We start from the raw sequence: 21,972 nt of genomic DNA on the forward strand, positions 1-21,972 counted from the left end.
CTTTGCAAAGCTTCTACACTAATGACCAGGAGACCATTTAATTGATCTCTCTTTTCATTAGATGTGAACTCATAAGAGATTGTGTTTAGTGAGGCATCTTTGAAGGATTGAGATTTCTACTGTTAAGCTAACAAAGCCAGACTTTGCTGGCTTTCAGCATTTGTGGCACCGCCATACAGTTACCAGTTAGAGGGAGCAGCTGTAAATTATGAACTGGTAAAATGGATTAAGAGAAGTGATGTGTAGAACCATGGTACGAGTGTATCACTGCCACACATAATTGGTCCTGATGTTATTTATGGCTCTGTGTATTTTTAGCTGTTGGTATGCTTGCCACAGTGGAGAGGGGTGGTAGATAAAAATGGAAAGAATACTTTGAAAAGGGTGTTATTTTTACACTGAACTTCTCATGTTGCTCAACTGATGTTGTCTCAGCATGACACTGAACACCCTCAAAGAAAAAGCTTCACCAAAAGACTGTGAGAACTGGTCAGACCAAAGGTCCATCTGTTTCAGCCTTCTGTACGGTGATCGGTTGGGACTTCTGAGAAAGAGCGTAAGAAACAGGATGATAAAAAGCAATCATGACAATCAGGTGTTAAAGTGTTTTTACATCACTTAATTCAATGGCAAAAAAAGGATGTTTTCCCCAAACATTTGTGTAATCCCTTCTAAAATCTCTACTTTTGGTTTCCAAAGCCCCCTCCAGCAACGCGTTCAGAAATTCAATTAAGCAACATGCAAAAAAAAGTGTTTCCTTGGTTTGTTTCCAATTACTATATAAGCCTTTGCACTTCTGAGAAACAATGAATCACCATCTTCGTACTACTAATTGTATGCTATATTCACCTTTAATAATGTGTTTTGAAAGAAGGCACGTCCTGTTTCTCTTATATGGAAACCGTTACTTGTTTTGATCACTGTTATTCACCTTCTCTGCGTTTTCTCCAATGCTACTGCATCAGTCTTCAAAATGAATGACAATGGAGTTTTCTATAGAAATAGCTTCCAAATCCCTTTTGCGATTAGCAGCAATTTAAAGTTCTGTTTTGTATTTTGCTTTCAGGAAACCTCCAGAGGTTTTATCTTCTAGCTGCTCAGCACTGGCTAAAACTTTCTTCTTTCCCTTCCTGTCTGCTTCAGTTGTGATTTTGCTGTGTAGATTTTTATCTTCTGAAAGCTTTCCTGCCTCAGTATTTACTTCCTTTTCACTGGCATTTGTGACTAGTTCGTACAGCTGGATTTGGATCTCTGTAGATCCAGTGGGATCTCACTGACTATTTTCTTTATTACTTGTAAAAACTGATAATTTACTTGGATCTTATGATCAGTTGCTAGTCCGTGGATGATCTCCTGATCAGCTGACAATTTAGCTACTGCAAGAGCTTTCAGTAAGGTACCTTGCACAAAAGGAACTGCAAAAAGTAGTAATAAATAAACAAAGTGAACCAGAAACAGAAGATGAAGGATACTTTTACCTGAATTTTCATATCATACCATAATACAGTTTTGAACAGGTTCATTATGTAAAGGAATACTTTTTTGGCTTATATGAATGCTTTATCTATGAAGTGAGAAAAGGTGATCAGGAAACATTGGTAGAATTTTACAGAATTATATTTCCCACTATAGAAATCAGTCACTGCATTTGTGGCATATAGAAACAAGTGGCAGCAGCAGAGTTGTGTGTTTTCCCTTTAAGAGGAAGAAAAGTCAGACAGTTACCACAGAAACTTATAACTGAACTCAAAACTGATAAATCGCCTATTAGGATTTTAGCATTCCTAGAGAGTGTGCATACCTTTTCCATCAAAGAAATTCCTTCTGAAACTATTCCCAGCACAGTCAGCTATAAATCCTAATACCAGATGGTTGTTTGCTCAGCTTAGGATAAAGTACTGTAGTGTCAAGAACAGTGCAAATCCCCGGAATTCCTTTCCATCTCCCCAGATAGGCAAGTGTCGCTCAGGTCATGCCAGAGGCACAGGACAAGAAGCTGCCTCCTCTCTACAGCTGAGAGTTGAGATTTTCAGACGTGCCTTGTGGGTTTAGGAGCTTAAATCTCTCTAATTTCCTAAAGGGAACTGCATCATAAATGCTGTAATCTATTGGAAACGTGTCTTTGAAGTGTTTTGTCCTTATGAATTAAAATGTTAAATTCTTATCTAGAGATGTTTTTGTTAAAGATTGGAATAGCACCAAGGACACTACTATACGTTTATGTTTTCAGCGATTGTTTAGTCAAGGTAAACTCCAACTTCAGCTACTCAGCATCAGCAATTGCAGAATTATCCTTCTCAAGTCTCAGTCATACGTATAATTCAATTAAACGATTGTAAAGTAGCCCACCTCCCAAGCTAACTTTGAGACATTGAATCAAAATTCCAGATGAACCTATAAACATTACATTTAGAGCTCATTTAATACTGTAAATTAGCAGAAAAGCAAAGTGCTTTCATTTTTCAGTAGAAGTCAAGAGAGAATCTGCTAGGATCCACTTTTCACTGAATACAAGCATTTAGAATACATTTTCCATGACTTGAAAATAAGGAAGAAATATTTAGTAGACATAAGGTTTGCATTTGCTTAGATTATTGAGCTGTGCAAAGTAACACAATCTAGCTAACGGTCAATTTAGGTATTGCATACAAAGAATATGCTTAAAAAAAGAACTAAATGTCTCTTACCTGTATATTGGAAGATTACTCTGCATCTGAATGGAACCTACATTTTCAGATTCAAGTATATAATACTATTCTTTGGTAAATATAGTTTTGCAACAAATATCTGCATTTTGATACTGTCAGGTCCCATTTTTTTCTATTTATAGTGTCGAAGTCATGCATGAACCATTGCCTAGATGCAAATGTCCTGTTGAAAAGCACCTTATCAGGCATGGTATGCTCTGCTACAGCAGTTTCAGTGTTCACAATTCTTGTGATTAGGAAGCTGCTGCTTCTTAATCATTTTTTACCTAATGAAAGTAAAGCAATTTGTTAAAGTCTGTTTGTTAGTCCTTAGTGCTGTGTATTTCTACTAATTCCTTATTCTCACTACTTAAAATACCACAAGGCATCATATAGCTTCAGTTTAGAGTGCTCATAAACAAGTTTTTGGAGCAAATTTCCACACTGATTAATGAGTTCATGCCTGTTAGAGCAATCTCACATTAAAGGTAGACTCCATGATCAACACCTCATTTTAACTTGACGATTACAGAATAATTCATTTAAAAGTAGTAGTGAAAATCACTCTCCCTCAAAGCTCCAATCCAATACCATAGCTGGAGATGGGACAGAAGTAGAAGCCCTGTAGCTGACCACAGTTTTATTTTCATATATGTCTTTGGGACTTTGGCATTTCATATATGTAAATGAACCAGTACAGATCTGCAGTGGATAAGAACTCAGGTAACAAATTAAAAAAATACTGAGCTTGGTGAAGAAATACTCCTAGTAAACTGGTAAGTGCATGAAAAAAAGCCTCCTTAGGACAGATGGACAACTAAACAGAATGGAATGTTTTCTCCTAAGCTACCATGCCTATAACATCCTGTACTGGTCATTGTTACTTTTGTCTAATAAATTCAAGGAGGTTCTACGGGAAGAGAGAGTTTTACTCTGTATAGCTCTTTACAGAATTGGAAAACCTAGGCCAAAGTCTCACTGATTTCCATAATCTTACATAATTTACACCTTGCTAAAACATCACATCACGTTTCCTCTGGTGAAATGTATGCAAGTGCATTCAACTTGTTAAGTTTCTTTGTGTGTTACCGGAGTAGTGAGCAAACTGGATTTTGATTCTCACAGGACCGTCACTTGGCAAAAATAAGTGCCAGTTTCTCCTCTTTCGTGGCAAAGTACAGTGCAAAAACATTCAACTAAAACCAGTGGCTCATAGGCTGATGAGTTGCTGTTACATCACAAAGAAAATCACTTTTAAAGGAGTGCTTTATTATAGGCTTTCTTTGTTGTTTTTTTAAACCAAATGAGTAGATTCATTAAAAAGGCATCTAAATTACAGAACTACTTCCCTGAAATCACACATAAGGAAATTTATCTTAGTATGCTATTCATATCACTCTTCAGCAAATGGAAAAGGAGTAAGGACAGCCTACACGTTAGAAATCAATCTGTACAATGACAACATAGGAGCTATTTGTTTACAGTCATTTGCATACTGCAGCAGATGAAAAAGGAACATATGGCACGTCTGACTAGCTTGCTACATCCTTTGACAGCCTCTTAGCAAGTAATGAAGCATGATTCCTATGCTTAGCACAATCACATACTACACTCCTCTTGTTTGACTTCATACATAGCTATCATTGTAACACTGTGCTTGAAGCCAGCTGCTACTCACCTAGGTGAAGAAGCATGTGAGTACAAGCTTGATTCTTCATAACATACAATAACAGTATTACTACTTTCTACAAACCCTGTATTCCTTTCAACTATACGAAATAACCTGGCAATTCACTAATAATTTATTAACAGTAGTATTAATACTTTCATTTAACTGTAAAATGGCATTAATATGGAAGATTTGTTAACACAGAAACATTGTCATCTAGCTGTCCTGCCTCACTTCAGTACAAAAGCAGTTTTGAATTCCATACCTACCTCACTAAAAAAAAAAAATGCTTCCCTTATCACTTATGGATATGATGAAATGACTGCAAGTACATGTGTTCATGTTTACAATCTTATCATCTTCCAGACAGACTAATAAATTGTGAAAGAGTTGCCTCCATCACTAGATAGCCACACATGTGAATTAAATATTCACTGCTGAGTTACTGTCTGTAGAGACAGAGCCACTATTGAGACTACTTACTAGTTGAGCATCTTCAGAAAAGAATATTCCATTAAATGTACAAATGACATTTATTCTAATCATGGCATATAACTCACAGTGCAAGTACCAACTTAAAAGAACACAGAACCTTGTTTACAAGGAAACCAAACCTCTTCCAGTTGATTCAAGAGTTCCTCGTAATCAGAATGTTTACAGATAGCTTAAGTAGTCTCAACAAAAACAAAATGAAGGATTTCCTCACTGAAGATAAATCTCTGGCAGTGTTACTAACGCTGAATAATTACATAGGAACTTATTTTAGAAAGTCTCAGTTTAAAGGAGACCACTGACAAAGGTGGGACAAGTCTTGCAATAGAAACGGAGTCCAGTATTTGGACTGCATTTTGAATGTGACAACTGAATTCAGCAAGAACTTTGTGGAAACTTCTAAGAAGAGACTGGGACCATTTACCTCCTAAAAAAAGTATAACATTAGCCTGGATTACATTCAACTTCAATATTACTTCCTTTACCTCACTTCCATAAACATAAACTGATTGATTTTATACATGAACAAATACTAACCATACAGTTTCTACATAAAAAAGACTTGCTTACTAGCGTGTTTCTGGCCAGTTAAGAAGAAATACTAGGACCCCCAATGGCATTTCAGTGTACTGGGGAAAACAAAAAACAACCAACCAAACAAAAAACAACAACAAAAAACCCCAACACCTTCAGGAATGAATTGTACCTTTCTGAACATGAACAATTTAAAGGGAGAAAAAGATCCATCTAGTCTAGTACTAGGATATGCATAGAATGACCCGTGTAGTCTTTGCTACAGCGGTTGAGGGGTTTCTGTAGGAGAGTATCGACAGATTATCTGCATTTATGAAAGCTATGAATTTGCTGACTTTGAATTTGCCTGAACTACTTCCCTTTACATGTTTTTAATCTGCTGCCTGGTGAGCTTCCCTTCTTGTTCACTGAGAAGTTAACCAGAGCTTTTTCAGCATTGTTCTGATTTGTGCCTTTTTCCTAATTATCTCTTTCACGAGACAAGGAATCGTGGTTCATTCAGAGGCTAATTATGGCATAGGAATAGTTTCATTCAATGTGCTCTACGCTGCATGGACAGAGACATGCCAGGCTCTGCATATGGGATCTCTCAATAGATTTCATTGACACTTATGGCAACAGCTTGAGTGATATTGATTTCTCACATATCATTTCCAAACTGTATTGCAAAAGTATCTGCTTTAAATTCAAATAACTATGCAAAACAATAGTAAGAATCAGAAAACAAGCAGCAGTGTTTGAACATCTTACCTTCCCTTGTGCAAAATGTGTGCAAAGGATGGATGACAAAAATATCTTTTTGTTTCTCATGTACTTTTGCGATGAGTTCATGTAGCTTCATCTCAATAATTCAAATTTCCTCAGCAGTCACTTTGTATTATTAACACTAAATGCCTTTTGCTTTCTGTGCACAAGGTGGTGCTCTTCACAACACGCTGTATGCAAGAGCAGGAGAGCAAGATGCCTTACTGCTTTGCAGAATCTCATTAGGAAGCACGGGATTCTTTCCACGTAGTTTGACATAACATCTAGTGAGATTTCAAAACTCATACGATTCCATTCCTCTTTCCATATTCAATGAGAGATGGAAGATCTATTACAAAAATGATTAAATTTAAGAGATTAAATAGCTCTAAAATTAAAGGATACTTGAATTGAACTGAGATGTCCACATGACCGGGGAGTTTGGTCTCCAAATTCTCTGCAAGTTTATTGCATAGGAATTCCTTCACAATTTTGAGATTGAGAAATGAGCAAAATTCACTTCTCATTGTGCTTTGTTATGATCTTTTCTCTTCCTCTTCTAAATTTAAAATCTGATATTTTACCTTCATATCCTTTTATGTTAGCTAGGCATTGTTGATGATACCATATACCTGCACTGAAATCATCATTCTATTAGAAATAAAAATCAGTAAGATAATTGCATCTCCTTGGACAAAAACTAACAAGCAAAACAACCCCAAACACCCTACAAATAACACTAGTTTAGTTTCAGTAATATACAGGCAGAAAAGAATTGATTTGTATTTGAATATAGGTAAGTTACCTAAATCTTCACTGATTTCCAGCTAAGAAAGTAGGAATCTTTGATGTAAGCTGGGTATGTATGGGAAGAACTCCAAGGAAATAACATATGGTCTATTCTCCTAGCCAGGGATGTGAAATTTCTGATAATAAGCAACCAACAGCAGCAATATCACCAATAGAAGATCTGATTATTTTAATTACACACAAAAATCAAAGCTGTTTGATCCAACTCTTTAAAAGCACCCCTTTGCATTCTTAAGAGAATACCCCTGGTAACATCCTAGCCAAATTCAAGTAGTTACAACTGAACTCTAAAGTTACAATCCAAAGTCGCATATTTCTCACATCTTGGCTTACCCTAAAATGTCTCCATGTTAAGATATTAAGTAGTTGAGCTGTTTTGTCTCAAAGAGTGCAAGTACTTTCAAATAAGCACTCACTGATAAAAAGAGATTTGCAACCATGAACATTGAAAATAGATTATAATTCCAGGTTTCTTACAATTTCAAAGCCACTGAGCCTCACTTTAGAGAGCTAGGGAAAGAAAAGGATAAAAATAGCATATAATGAAGACAACTTATGGGTTACAATGACAGAAAAAATACATTTGTCGTTGCCTACATTTTTTTTTCCTTGTTCCTTTTTCTATTTTTTTTTTTTTTTTTTTCAGTTTCTTTCTCATCAGGTCACACAGCAATAGCTGTGGTTACATTGGCAATGGCTACAGAAAAGGAATATTGTCCTTTAATGATGTCTTATACTGCAGGTCTTGCTCCTCCAGTACACAAATACATAGCTACTGAGAATATTTAATTGATTTTAATGGAATAATTTTGTGAGTAGATGTTTAATAACATTCATTATATAATCATGATGTGTGTTACTGAACTTGTATATATCCAACATGTTACAATTCTAGCAATGCTTGGATTTGATGATTTTAAGAGTCTTTTCCCACCTAAATGATTCCATGAAGCCTCTAATTTCATATCACCACGATAACTGAATAATTTCCAAACCTAATTATACTGTGCCATACATACATCCTCTTCTGCATCTCTCCTATGAAGTACTTTGTTCAGAAATGTTTCTATCTATCCTTATTCCACCTAAAGGTTTAATCTGTCATGTGCTATCATTTGAATAGAATACATATATCATACATATATATCATGTATATACATACATATAACATATATATATATATATATATATATATATATCATACATATCCTCACGTCCACAAGATCAAAGTTTCATCCACACACAAGTTGTAATAAGAACTGGATAAAAAGACAATATTTATTTTAACATCTACTGTTACAACATTAAAAGCAAGTTAAAAATATATATTTAAAATAACTTGTTAATATTACCATCCTCTTATCCTCCTACTTGCTATCTTATTTAGGTTCTATTTTGAACCCTCTGGATCTGGGAATATAACTTTCAATGTGCCTACAGTTACTGCTGTAAAGCAGAATTTTTTATTATTATTATTATTTTCCTGTTGTTCTTCCATTTACCATTAGATGGGAGCAGTCACTTTTATCAGCACTGCCGATTCTGCAGTCTGCATATCATTTCAGTAAATCATAGAATGTTATGCAAGATGGGTTTGCTAAATATTAAAGTTGTATATGCTAATAAAAAAAAAGATTATCACATAAAAGACAGATGCCTCTAAATAGCATTCATAAACAAGTAGTTCCATGGGATGGGAGACTTATGTTGTGGATCTCATGTGTGGTGTTTACTAAGAGATAAGTGCAGGCTGTTACTTCTCCCTCACTAGAGTATGAATAGACTCATTCTTTAAACAAGCTATTTATTTTCATGATGTACCTATGTAGATCTGAAAGCAATGCCTCCAATTCATTTCCACAGAAACTACAGTAGATACAAAGAGCACAAGAACAGTAGGTGATAGAGCAAATTCTCAGCTACAAAAGACTAGTTTTCAACACAGTCACCACCACAAACTATACATTTTCACCAGTGATGAACAACAGCCTGCATGACGCACTCATAACAACCTGTAGCAGTGGAGGTGACCCACTGTCACTGTTACCACTGATGAAATGCACCACCCACCTCCTCACTGTGCTCACATCCACTGTTAAGTCTCCATAAACGTTCAGCAAGCATCAATAAACATCAATGAGTGCAGTTGCTTCTACATGGAGGAATTCAGCGACACACCTTCGCTTCAGACATCTTTTTGTCAAATTGCCCCTTTGCTGCCATCTGTCACAAAGCAACAAAATGGAACAGAATATTGGTTGGAAGGTTCAACCTCTACTGCCATACCAACAACATCCAACTCTGATGTCATGGGTCAGCATAATGAAATAGGAGGCATTACTTTTGGAGAAGTCCCCATATTTCAGGCCACACTGATCTACAAGGCACATCTGCACTCAACAGTTCCAGGAAAAGATAGTGAGGAAAGATGGACAGAGACAATGCAAGTACTTCCTCTGAAAAACTCTACAGCCTGTCTTGTTGTAAAGGTAACACAGAATAGTCATTCTGGGTTCATCCAGCATTATGATTCATTTGACCATTCTACTTATTATATGACTGCCTTGCGAATCCTTTGTCTTCAGTAACACCTCATCATATACACTTTTTTCCTAGATTGCTTTACTTCATAGTAAAGTCAATTGAATACATGTTATATTGTGAGACTTTTCTCCTGGACCTGGATAATGATCAACACAAACTCGGAGGCAGAGATCTTGTTAAGAGATTGGAATAACTTCCAATCCAATCCAAACTTCCAATCCAAAAGAAGAGTTTAGGCAGTAATCTGGGAATAATGCCTGTACATAAGCAAATTCAGAGATGAATTCCACTTAAGGGAACAAGAAGTAAAGCTAAGATCAGGTCTGCATAAAAAATCATAGTCTTTTCGAGGAGAGAAAAAAAATAATCTTACCACACTTTGTCTCAACACATACTGGGATACTGATATCAACAAGTATTTTTAACCAACCCTAAACCAAAAGAAATCTCTTCACTGAGGGCTCTTGTTCTACAAGCCTATGCCCAAAAGGCCTTTCCTTTGTATTTCGTTATGTTACAGAACCATAGAAAGTTTCCTACTTTATTTGTTTCTATATTAAACATTCCTGGAATTTTGAATGTCCTTTCCTAGCTCAAATCATTTAATCTGAGCTTTTTTGACTTTTTTTCCCTCCTTATGCTGTGCATTTTTTTTAACAAAGGAAAAAACAAAACACACAACAGGAAGGCTGAGCTATAAAATACATTAAAAATTACAGAGAATATACTTAATTTTCTATCTACGCCTGAATTTTAATTAAAGCACTATACCAAATGTTTCACTGGGTAAATTCATTTTGAAAGAAAGCCATAGGAAACACATGGTAATTTGATAAATTATGGTTAATTCAGAATATATAAGTTCTTTCACATATTCATTACTTATCACCTGTTAAGATTCACGATGCATTTGCTAAAGGCCATCAACCTACACTCACCATGAACTGGAGCGCTACAGGTGAGAGCAATAAGTAGCACATCATAGGCACAAGGAGATTTTGACACTGTGGTATTTGTTACATAACGTATTATAGCATCAAAGTCTTCAGATGATAAGCTTTCTTTTCACAAATACCGATCTTGTGAAAGGACTCTGTAATATGCTAAAATAGATTTAAAAGAAAGCACTTTATAATAACAATGAAAAACCCAAACACTTGTGCATCATGAATTTTTGCCTGCTCCTTCTTAGCTCTCAAAGAAGCTCTCTGTTCAGCCAGCTTCCTCTAATTCCCTGCTGGCTCAACTTTGGGCACTTTGGAATGTCCTGGTTCTTCACTTTTAAGATTCATTCTTGAAGAATATCCAACCTTCCCAAATTCTTTGCCTTTCAGAACTTCCTCCCAACGGACTCTATCAACCAGGTCTCTAAAGAAGCCAAAGTCTGCCTTCTGGCCATCCTGAACATAGCCATCATGAAGATGGCCAGGATGGCCTCTGCCATCATACCACCCACGTGCCCTTCCTTGTTTATATAAAAATAATTTTAGTCACCATTTTATTATAAAGGAAGTCGTAACTCACCTCAAATTTAAGGTGTTCCAAAATGGTTTGCAAAACGACATCCTGGAAGAAGAAGGCTAAATTTAACTACTGTGTCTCAGAACTGACTCTGTACCACCACTTGTCCTGCTTAATCAAAAAATTAACTGAAAACTCAGTACAATAAACTTACCTGTTTTATTATGTGCAACTCCTGAAGACAGCAGAAACACCTTTAAAACTGCAATTGTGATATCTAAAATCAGTGATCTCATCTGTTACAACAAATCTTCCAGTTGATAATCTGTAAAGGAGACCTTTTACCAGCTCTGCACATGGTATTCCACAACACCTTTCTTTTGGAACTGAGGTCTTTTGGATTTCATTTAGACACCTTATTCATAGAATCATAGAATTGTTTGAGTTGGAAGGGACCCTTACAGGTTATCTAGTCCCTGCAATGAACAGGGACACCTGCAGCTAAGTCAGGTTGCTCAGACCCCCATCCAACCTGACCTCAAATGCCTCCACTGACTGCCATCAAGTCAGACAGAGGTTTTTAACACCAGTATTCCCTACATAACTCTGCTTCATGTTGCTACATACTTACAGTAAGACAAGGAGAGAGCAGGAAGCAGTAACCGGCAGCAGGTGAGAATGGGGATTCAGTTAGTGTTTACAGCCTTTGGACAATGTCAGGCAAGCTATTGGCCATTTATCACATACTCCATATCCATCTTGGGAAGCAACAGGAGAGCTTCTATTTAATCAAGCACTTTGATGTCTAGGCAAGAAAGCAAAGAGCAAATGTCAAGTCTGAGGCTCTATCTCCTTTATTGACTCCTCATTTACACATTTATTAATATTTCTCATCCCCTCACTTCAGCTTTGTTCTTGTTATTCTCTGCACTGAAGGCATTACCCCTTCTTTCTACCACAGCCATAACACAGACAGATAGGATGGATGATATCTTTCTCCTGAACGTACCTGGTCAGATCTCTCTGTCACCTTGTGCACGCTGGGCTGGTGGCACAGAAGCCTGCCCAAAGTGACCTTTAGCAGTTCCAACCACCCTTGCAGTAGGTACAGTGGCAGGGCCAGGGCCACGACTGCTGTCCTTCCCAGTGCTCCAGGGAAGCAGCTGCCACAAAGCCTCCCAGGAGGCCAAGATGAGGGATGTCAGCTCTACCTCCCCACACCCTTGCAGACAACAATCTCGTCTCCTTGCTGCCAGCTGCCACAGAGACTGTGCTCACCTGCAATGTACTTCTGACCCTGCAAAGACCAGCAGGAGTGGGCTGGTGTCTGTCTCAGCTGTTTAAAAAACCTGACAGCCAGTACTGCCTAGCATGAGCTCTGTCTGCAGGGGATTAGCACCTTCCATTCCATGCAGCCAGTTACTGCAGGCAAATGGGAGGGGGTTAGGAACAGTTAGAACAGCCTATACACATCTGTTTGCAATCAACTGATCATACTGTTAATTAGTATGAACTTCATTATTTAATCTGAGCCATGTACAACAGACTTCTTATAATACAGACCAGGTGTAACAAAAAGCTACAAGATGCCATTTCTTTCATAAGTACTCATATTTATTTCTCTACAGGCAGTGAGTAAAGGTCATGACGTGAGCCTGGGAAATCAGTTTAGGAGGTGATCATACAGCTCAGTGCTTCTCATTTTCTTTTTTTCTTTGAGAATGCACAGAGACAAGCATGGATGCAAGTTGCTGTGCCATAAAGAGCTGTGCAGCAACTTACTATTGGAATGACTGCATGCAGTTTCACTAGCTGGCCAAGGGCAAAAACATAGTAAAGGCTTGTTCTCAGGTGATGGTAGTGGGTATCAGTATATTTATATTTCTCCACTGACATAGCCAAGAAAGGACTTTTTATTTCAGATTTTAAATTTCTGCAATCTGATGGTGTAATCTGTCCAAAGATTTATTTGTGTTACAGAAGCTGTTGGGCCAATGTCTGAAAAATAAGACTATGTTGTTAGCACAAAGCATTAAATTATCAGTATAGCACAGCAATAGTTGCCAAATGTTGTGGAGAGGAAACAAAAGTAGGCCAGTGAAATAAAATAATTGAAATAAGCAATGGAAAGCTGTACTCAGTAATGACAATGGCTGCTTAAAATAATGAAAAATAGTATTTAAAGTGAAAAAAAAAAAAGTCAGAAATAAAGGAAATTCTTATATTAGAAAATTTAAATTCAAATGAAAGAAATCACTGGGTATGATATTGTTCTGCTAAGTTCAGTTCTCATCAGAAAGTCAATTATGAAAAAACAAAAATCACTGGGATCTCTAAGGAAGGTTGTAAGGAGTGCACATTGCCAAGTCCATTTCTCTTAATCTCAAGGAAGCTGTGAGAGCATTCCATTACTGTAAATAGTACACTTGCTTCCCATCACAGAATATCTAAAGGCCAGTGGTGTTACTGAATCTAATCTCTGTGATTTTCCACAGACAAGGTTTTGCTTTTGATTTTCCAAATTTCTTGCTACTACAAGGTGTTCTCTTTACTTTCAAAGACCTGATCTCTTCAGCATCAAGGAAGTGCAGCACAGGAACAACATATGCTTCTCTGCAAACCTAATCTAAAGGACCTGCTGCTGATGGAAAAAGGTTTATACTGTTTGGTACCTGTGATAAAGCAGTGAGTTCTCATATCACTGCAGGCTTTTAAGAAATTCACATTTATTCACTGTGAAATGAATAACAGCTAGTAAATATACTTCATATAACCAGATACAAATATGTAATTGCTATTTCCCACCATTTTTGTTTGCTTGAGACTGATGATCTAACAGTGAAAGGCTGATCAGTGATTATCAAACTCATCAGCTATCCAGCCCCCTACTCTACTTGCAAAGCATGGAAGACATCTGTAATATTTAGGACATCTGTGTTTAAAGAGGGTTTTGGCTTTCTCTCAACATAGTTTTTCATCATACTTGACCCTGCAGTAAATCTGCAGCAGCAAATCTCATTTTGCAAACATAGAACATAAGATCACTGTAGACTGCCAAACAAAGGTTAAGGAGATACATTTCGATTCAAATACACTTAGTTCCAGAATTAGCAAAGGAAACACAGAAAGTGCTTGGCTGAGCACACAGATTTTTAAAAAATTATTTTCCAAAGTTCGTTCTAGTACTAATAGCCTCTCCCAGCAAATGGTGGAATGTCAGATATGAGACGGTGGAGAAAAAACTTTCAGGATGTCCCAGACAAACCACATTGGCACAGATGTGTTAAAACACCACAGTTTTTCTGCAGTGAAGTTGAAAGCAACGTACTGTGCTGAAATCACCAAACCAACCTGGGAAGGTCGATTTCTCTTAGGATGTAAGACTACTTCCCTAGTCACTGGACTTGCTTCTGTTGGTCTAAAAGTAGCTGTTGTCTCCACGGTAAACTTTGGAAGCACCTAAAGCACTGCCTGTCCAGTTAGCACAGCTCCCCGTTAAGAGGCTGGAGCTAACAAGCAAATTTGTACATATATGCAGCCCAGCACTGTTTAGAGTTGTCATTGAGATCCCAGGAGTCACATAACTCATAACCCACCCCATCAACATGGCAGTCAGTTAAAGAGACCGTCTGTACTGTTCTTTTTGCTGAGGAATGGAAGAGTGTGGCACGCTTTGAAGTGACTAAAACTGTGAAGGGAAATAAATACATCAGTATCCCTTCCAATTTGCCTATTTAGCACAAGGATGTCATATGGGTTTCTGACTGTTCTCCACAGTAGCCACTGTGTGGCAGAACGGATCCAGGCTATGATTTTTCTGAGGCGGACAGCGAGGAAAGGGCGCAGCCCTCGGCCGCCGGCGTGGGGCGGGCGCCATCTTGTCCGAGAGGACCGTGTGGGGGAGAGTGGGCCGCGGGCCGAGCAGGTGTGCCGTGAATTTGCTGTAGAATTACGGACCAGGAGTTTAAAAAGAAATGCATTTAAAAAAAAAATAGTTTTGAATTAGCTACTAACACTTCAGAAGTGAATCAGGATTTTCTTGACATAATCATCCCATACGAGCAGAGAAAAGATGGCGCGTCCTATGATGCAATGTGGGAAATAAGCTATAGTCTCAGAACTTTTGGTCAATTATTGACAAACTAAAAGACAAGGACAAAACAAAACAATAAAGACCTACCTCTCAACTGAAACCAGTGTGTCAAAACACGACTCAGGTGACATTAGACTTTATTTAGTGTTGAAGATAACCACAAGGAAAACTGATGATGAAATCCAACACTATGAAAAAAAACAGAAGCACAAAACACCCATTTTGCTTTGTGAAACTTTCAGGAAACATAATTCAAATTTTAAACAAATGTATTTTATGGAAACCAAGGTACCTTATACTCTGCTGGGGTAAGACCTATCTTAGCAGTCAGGCAGGACAGGTAAGACATTGAAATACAGCAATGTGTCAAGGGCCAGAATGCTTATCTTCTGCTTTTCATGGCACAGTCTCACAGTAAAACTGTAATATTAGACCTGAAAGGCAACATGCATATAGTCTTGCTTTTATAAAATACGTAGAACACAGTTCCAGCATATGAAAATGTACATTAGTCTCAGTGGGACTACTTAACCTTCTAAAAGATGTGCTGAGGCTTAGCCTGTTAGGATGACTACTTGCACAAAGATGGTAAATCCTTCACTTTTACAGTCAAAAACATTGCACAGATTGCAGGTTAAACAGATTAAACAGGTGGTAACTAAGCAGGAAATAACAACTGAGAGAGAGCTAAAATGTTGGTCAGCTAAAGACACTATTATTGCAAGAAATTACTACGACAAGATGGATCCTGCTTCTCTGGACATCTGATCTACTGGCTAAACTTCAAGAGAGAAGTTTGGGTGTACATGGAATGGAGAGCCAGAATCCAGCTGTCAGTGGCCAAACAAGTCCTAAACTGCCATCATGGAAATGTGAGTCAACTGTGTGAGCTTTGTAAGTCCTTAGCTAGCTGAAAACATTAACATTAGGAGGATGAACTTGACCTCTGCATCTCTGTGGGTTGTTTACCTTTTCCCTGCAGGTTTCAAAGTGAGAATTCATTGCTGATCTCTGCTGTTGGTCATTCTAGGAGATGTGTATTTCAGAAGTTCGCATCACAGGCCAATTCGCTTCCTTTGATGAGGAATTGCTACTCAAGTTGCTTTTCATATGGCAGACAAAGCCTGATTGCCAACAGATTTTATTTTGCTGAAGATTAGATTGTTTCCTGGAGAGTATCTTTTCAGTAACACCAGGTTTGAAGTTGAACTGCAGCTTTGAGTCAGCACACTGAGCAGGAGCTGTGGGATCAGGTCTACATGCTGAACAGTTTTTTCCTTCAGACTTACAAACACCTTCCCCAGTAGACATGTTTCAGCCCATTTCCACGCTAAGCTTTCTCATAGTCTTTTTTATAGGAATATCTTTTAACTTCAGTGTAATACATAGTATTGCTAGCAACATCTGTCCATTCCCCATGCTGTATTTGAGACACTGAACTTCTGACTAATTAGAACTATATTTAACTGGGTTGGTAATTAAACTTGTACTTCGCTGAGAATTGTATAGCAGTTATCAGCTGCTTCGGGTGAAATTCTGAATCTTGATTGTTTCTTTGGTGTGTGCCTTCAGGAGATGGAATTAAGATCCCATTTGCCTCTTAAGTACAAAGGTTTGTGAGCTTAGTATCTCTGTTAAGTATCTGAACACTAGCATGTACTTACAAAATAAATGAAAACCTAAAATTCCTGGGGGAATGAGTAAGAATCATAATTGCTCTTCCTGTATATATTACTCAATGTCAAAACGGATAAATAAAGTTAGTATTCTAGAAAGCCATTAAGCATTCAGTAAGCATGAGAAATCTTCATCGAACAGATGTACTGTTATGAATATAGCATTTATCAGTCTACTGATGATAGTTTACTGTAAGTCTCCTCTTTCAAAATGAAACCATATGTTGAACGGGAAAGAGTGCAAGAGTGTAAATGGAGATAAGGCTGTTTATTAATCTATGCTGATGGGCATTTTGTAGAGGAACTATCTTTTACAATATTGTTAGGGGCTATATAAATTCTGATTGCTATACACAAACAAATTTACAGACACCAAGAATAAAATGATTTAAGTTAACTGTCAGCTGACAGTTCTGGGTCCTGTACAACCAGGTGCCAAACACCTACTACACCCAAACTTTCTATAGTTTCCTTGTGCAAATATATGCATAATAGTAATTTCTAACGAGGGAGAGAACTTGATTGTCATTCTTTTCTCCACAGCTCTGGGAAATTCAATGCTACAGAAAGTGTGTTGAATCTTGGGACACATAAGGAAGTCACGTTTCCAGCTATTCCCTAAGAATTTCAAAAGTTTAAGTCTAGAAAATATCATCCTGATGGGTCTTGTAAGCTGTAAGTCATGGTGCAGGTTTGACTTGTAACTATGTCTGTCAGTCTCCTGTCTTGTCGATTGTCTTAGTGAAGTTGCAGTCTTGTCAGAGGGAGCAAGTCCTAACATAGCACAACTTGAGCTACAACTCGCATGGGAATAGGGGAGCACTTCCAAGGTGAAGCTTTTCAGCTTTTGGCTAAAAGAACAGTTCTGAGTATTTAGTTGGTTAATTTAAATGGAAACAAGGTTTTCCCCAGAAAGCAAGCTTTTTGTTTAAAAATGTGCATTTAATAAAAATCTAATTTTCCTGTTTCAACCAATGCTGGGAATTATATTCCCTGACAAACTACTTGAAAATGGATTTCATAACGTAGTGTAAAATCCAGACAATTTTTTCCAGATGACTTTAGTGATGTTATTATTCCTAAGCTAAACATGATAAACCTAGGAAACTCAGAATTAGTGTTAATGAAAATCCAGCACATTGAAGATAGTGCAAATACAGTGCTTGAGCATGAAAAAGACTTTAGCCTCTGCCATCTCATGCTGTAACTTGAGAGTTATGAAAAAAGTTATATTATTTTGATTTACTCCAGAGCATCTTAAAGCAGCCAGAGCCCACTGAATAACCAAATAGTTTTCAAAAATACTTGGTATTGCCAGAGTAGCACAAGTGTCCAGCCAAGCTCAGCTCAGCTGCCTGTGCGTCAGCTTCCAGCTACCTTCTGTGCTTCTCTGCTCTTCCCTGTCCCCTATGCTATACACAACTGTCTTGCAGTCCTTCTACTAGGTTCTTATACAGACCCTTCAGTTTCCTACATCTCTGCACACGTAAAGCAAATGTGTAAACTCACACACAGATATAGATGAATACTAAGTTTTTAATGCCCTATATTCACCTGGGCATGGCTTTTTCTTAAATGTTCTGTTTTTGTTGTTTTGTTTTTTTTTTCTGATTTCTTCTTTGTGTAATTAACTGAGTACAATAAATAGTTTATCAAGAGTATACATTAAATTAATGCTGCTTCTGTAATTTCATAATACAAATGGTGAGTGTATTTTCTTTAGGAATATCATAGCATTAGAAGTTACTTTTCAAGAGCAACTGCATGGGTTTCAAAGGGCCCTTATCACCATTGAGAAGGTGCTCTCTTAGAATGGCTCCTACTTCTCAGCATTTCGAGTGAGTGAGGCTCTGTCAGTCTTGGAGAGGGGCACCTCCCTCAGTCTCATTGTCAGAGTAGGATAGATTTCTCTTACATCTGACATTAATTTTGATCACAATGCTGTCTGGGTTGCCTAGAGTTGGAAGCTATTTTCAAAGAGGGCAGTTCTACAGAAGTTTGGATTTACTGTGAAATGAAGAGAAATCTATTCAACTGCAACGTTTTTCAGTTCATCTCTTGAATTGTTTTTAAATCCCTGACCTCAAATAAGTCACAGTTCCATTCTATTTATTGTGCACTACTTCACATGCAAAGCCTGGAAGCACTCATAGCCATTGACTTCTTAACGTATATAAACTCTCATTCCAAGACATCTGAATAATTAAAAAACTTTTAAACAAGTTTTACTACATACTCATTATCATCTGTTAATCCTCCATTTATGGCTTCTATCGTGATTTTTCATTTTTAAAACACAACCTGGGCATTTTAAATCTTTCTGTGCTCAGAGGGAAGCCCACACGACGAGCTGAGAAGTTAGTCACTGGTGGTGGGAGAACTTAACAATACAGCACAGCAAGTGGAGATAGGAAATCGATAACCACATTAAACAGTTGTTTGTGAAATGAACTAGAAGCTGACTAAAGCAAAATGTGATTATCATACTTGGCCTTTGTCCAGAGCATGCAACTTCTAGCAATTATATATTCAGTAGCCAAAAATTTGTCTTTGTTTGTTCATAAAACAAGAACAAAACTTTAATAGAAGTTGGTAACTAAAGACAGAAAGGGCACATGGGGTTTTATGGCAGAATTCTCACTGAAAGTGATTAAAGAAAAGTTTCCATTCTACTCTGTGAGAGTATCCGGGGTTATTCACGAGGCAGGTGCTCAAATGATGTCACAGTTAATGTTTAGCATCATTTTTTTCATAGGCCAAATCCTTTCACACCCTTTTTAAACAAAACGTTGGCATTGGACCACACGATACTGTAAAAGAAGTCAAGATTATATGCCATTGACACAATGTCACGTTGCCAACAGGAAGCTCAATAAAAGAAAAAAAAAAGTTGCATTGTGTTAATTGAGTATAATAAAATCAAAAAATCAACATGAGACGTGGTAGGCCCAGTCCTATTATACCTGGGCTTGTTCGGGAATCAGCAAAGGGGTGCCCATGTGTCAGACTGACAAACAGGAGTGGTAACAGATGAGCTTTGAAATTCAAAACACGCTTAATCAGTTTCACCTGGAACTACAGACTATACTGTAAATGTGAATTGGCTGGGATTGATCTGTAAACAGATTAATTTCAAAAAAAAATCTCCAATTCCCAAGCGGAGGTTGCAGTATCTTCAGAGAAGGTCTAGCAAAAGCTGTGCTATTAAACTTCACTTCATGGATGTGTCTCATTAATGCAGAACTTTTTTTATTATTATTTAAAGAAGTTACCTTTTGCATTTTAATAAGTCAAATCGTGTTCAAGTTGAAAGTAGCCACCAGTTCACCAATTTAAAGCAACTACAGCCTTATACAAAAAGGAGAATTCCTTTTGTTGTTGCCGGTGTTTTGTTCCCCATTATTAGTGTAGCTCTTCACTGTGACTAAATCCTTGCAGCCTCTCTGGGCAGAAGTATCAGATTCCTGCTGTTAAGTGAGAAAGAAAATGATGCTACTATGGGATGAAACGTTAAAGGAAAATAAAAGAACTAAAAGCATTTCCACAGATTTTGGTACCATCCTGCTTGTTTCCAGGACAGAGAATGGAATGAATTCTATCCTGGTTGTATACCACCATGATTTTAGTGGAAGGATCTTTATCCTATTTCATTAAATGTCACCATTAACAGCTAAATGGATGAAGAAAGGCTTGGACAGTGAAAATCACTCCAAAATGGAATCAAAACAGCAGTTAAAAAACCTTTTCACTTACTAATCTTACGGTACTTTGTAAGCCTGTATTTCTGGCTGCTTAGCACACCCCTTGAAATAAAGGGTGCCCAAGGGCAGATGGTGACCTCACATTTTCCATGGCTGAGGCCCATGACTGAGGAATTCAGTGGGCCTTTGTTTTAGCTTCTTGCTCATGCCTTAGGTAGTGGAAAGCTTTTAGAAGGCAATGCCTATGGAGTAGAACAGACAGTGAGGAGTTAATGCATTGAATACAGAATAGAGATGCTGTGACTGCTGAAAGCTATGCTATGATAGTACTAACAATATATTTTGCAATGTGAAGTTCTTGTCAGGTTTGATTCTGAGAAAAGCTAAACTTTCTTAAAATGATTTAAAAGCCAAATGAAAAAGAGAAAAAGAGAAAACTTCTCATATGTCACTTTCTGACTGCTTTTAATTCTTTTTTTCTGTAGGCCAGCAAAGTATGTTAAGAAAGCCATATTTTCACTCATCTTCAACAACAATCAAGCTTTAAGGCACATAAGGTTGCATCTGAGCACGTTCTTGCTTTGGTATGTTATAGAGGTGTTGGTGCGTTGCTTAGCAGTTGAAGAAACAGAAGCAGCATTTCCCAGGTGAAGCTTCTTTGTCAGCTGGGTTCAGATGACTGAGTAAGCAGCTCATCCCAAGTAGACACAGAGAACAATCGTTCTCTGTCTTTTTTCAACAGACTTTCACATATTAGAACTTTATCTCTGTGCCTTCTCTTTGCCAGATTAAACAGCTCAGGACTTTCAGTTCTTACAGGTCAGGTTTTGCTGTTCATAACCTTGTTTCTTCCTCTGTGCTTTGTCTTGAAAGATGATGACCACAGCTGGACACCATCTTCCAACCGAGGCTTTCCCAGCACCAAGTGCAGCAATTTGTACATGTGCCTTCTGCACACAACTCTTAACTATGGTCTCAGCATGGCATGTCCTTTCTCTGTAACAGTATTGTATTGCCAATGCCTGTTAAATATCTTAGTTCCCAAGCACAAAATATCAGTTTTGCATTGAATACCTGCAGTGTGTCAATTTCTGCCTTCAGTATGAACATTTGGGACTACTGTACTATAATTTTGCCTTTACTACCTCCTTCCCATACATTCAAGGAGCATGCTAATTTATTACCGACATCGGAATACAAGTTATTACTTTTAAAGTAAATAGAATTTGAGAGGCCTGCAATCAGCTTGCATAAATAGCAATTAAGCAATTTACTTCAACACCCTAGAATACTGTTTCTGACACAACTATGCACTCAAAAATCAAAAGAATAAAAAAATAAAGACATAAATTTTATCATTCCCTTGTGGCTGGGATACTGGTACCAAGACCTGCTTTCTTTCTGTCTGGTAATTGGAATGCTCTGCGGTGGGGCAGTAGCTGACATTACAGACTAAGTCATACTAAGCAGTGTCCTCTTTGCAGTTCATGTTATTTTGCACCTTATTTCTGCATATACAGCCAATATAAGGAAAAGATTTGCTGCTGAAGAATGTATGAAA

At 37.5% G+C, this 21,972-nt stretch overlaps 1 long non-coding RNA gene across 1 annotated transcript; it reads right to left on the reverse strand.

Moving 5' to 3' along the window:
* Nucleotides 1-7,090: 7,090 nt before the first annotated feature.
* On the reverse strand, nucleotides 7,091-15,264 carry LOC121110930. The gene is made up of 5 exons (XR_005860307.1): nucleotides 15,122-15,264; nucleotides 11,573-11,746; nucleotides 11,005-11,046; nucleotides 10,419-10,583; nucleotides 7,091-9,159 (listed from the first exon to the last, which is right to left on the reverse strand). It is a non-coding gene; the product is annotated as an uncharacterized LOC121110930 (long non-coding RNA).
* Nucleotides 15,265-21,972: the final 6,708 nt, after the last annotated feature.

The sequence above is a fragment of the Gallus gallus genome, chromosome 5 (assembly GCF_016699485.2).
Source record: "Gallus gallus isolate bGalGal1 chromosome 5, bGalGal1.mat.broiler.GRCg7b, whole genome shotgun sequence".
Taxonomy (NCBI): domain Eukaryota; kingdom Metazoa; phylum Chordata; class Aves; order Galliformes; family Phasianidae; genus Gallus; species Gallus gallus.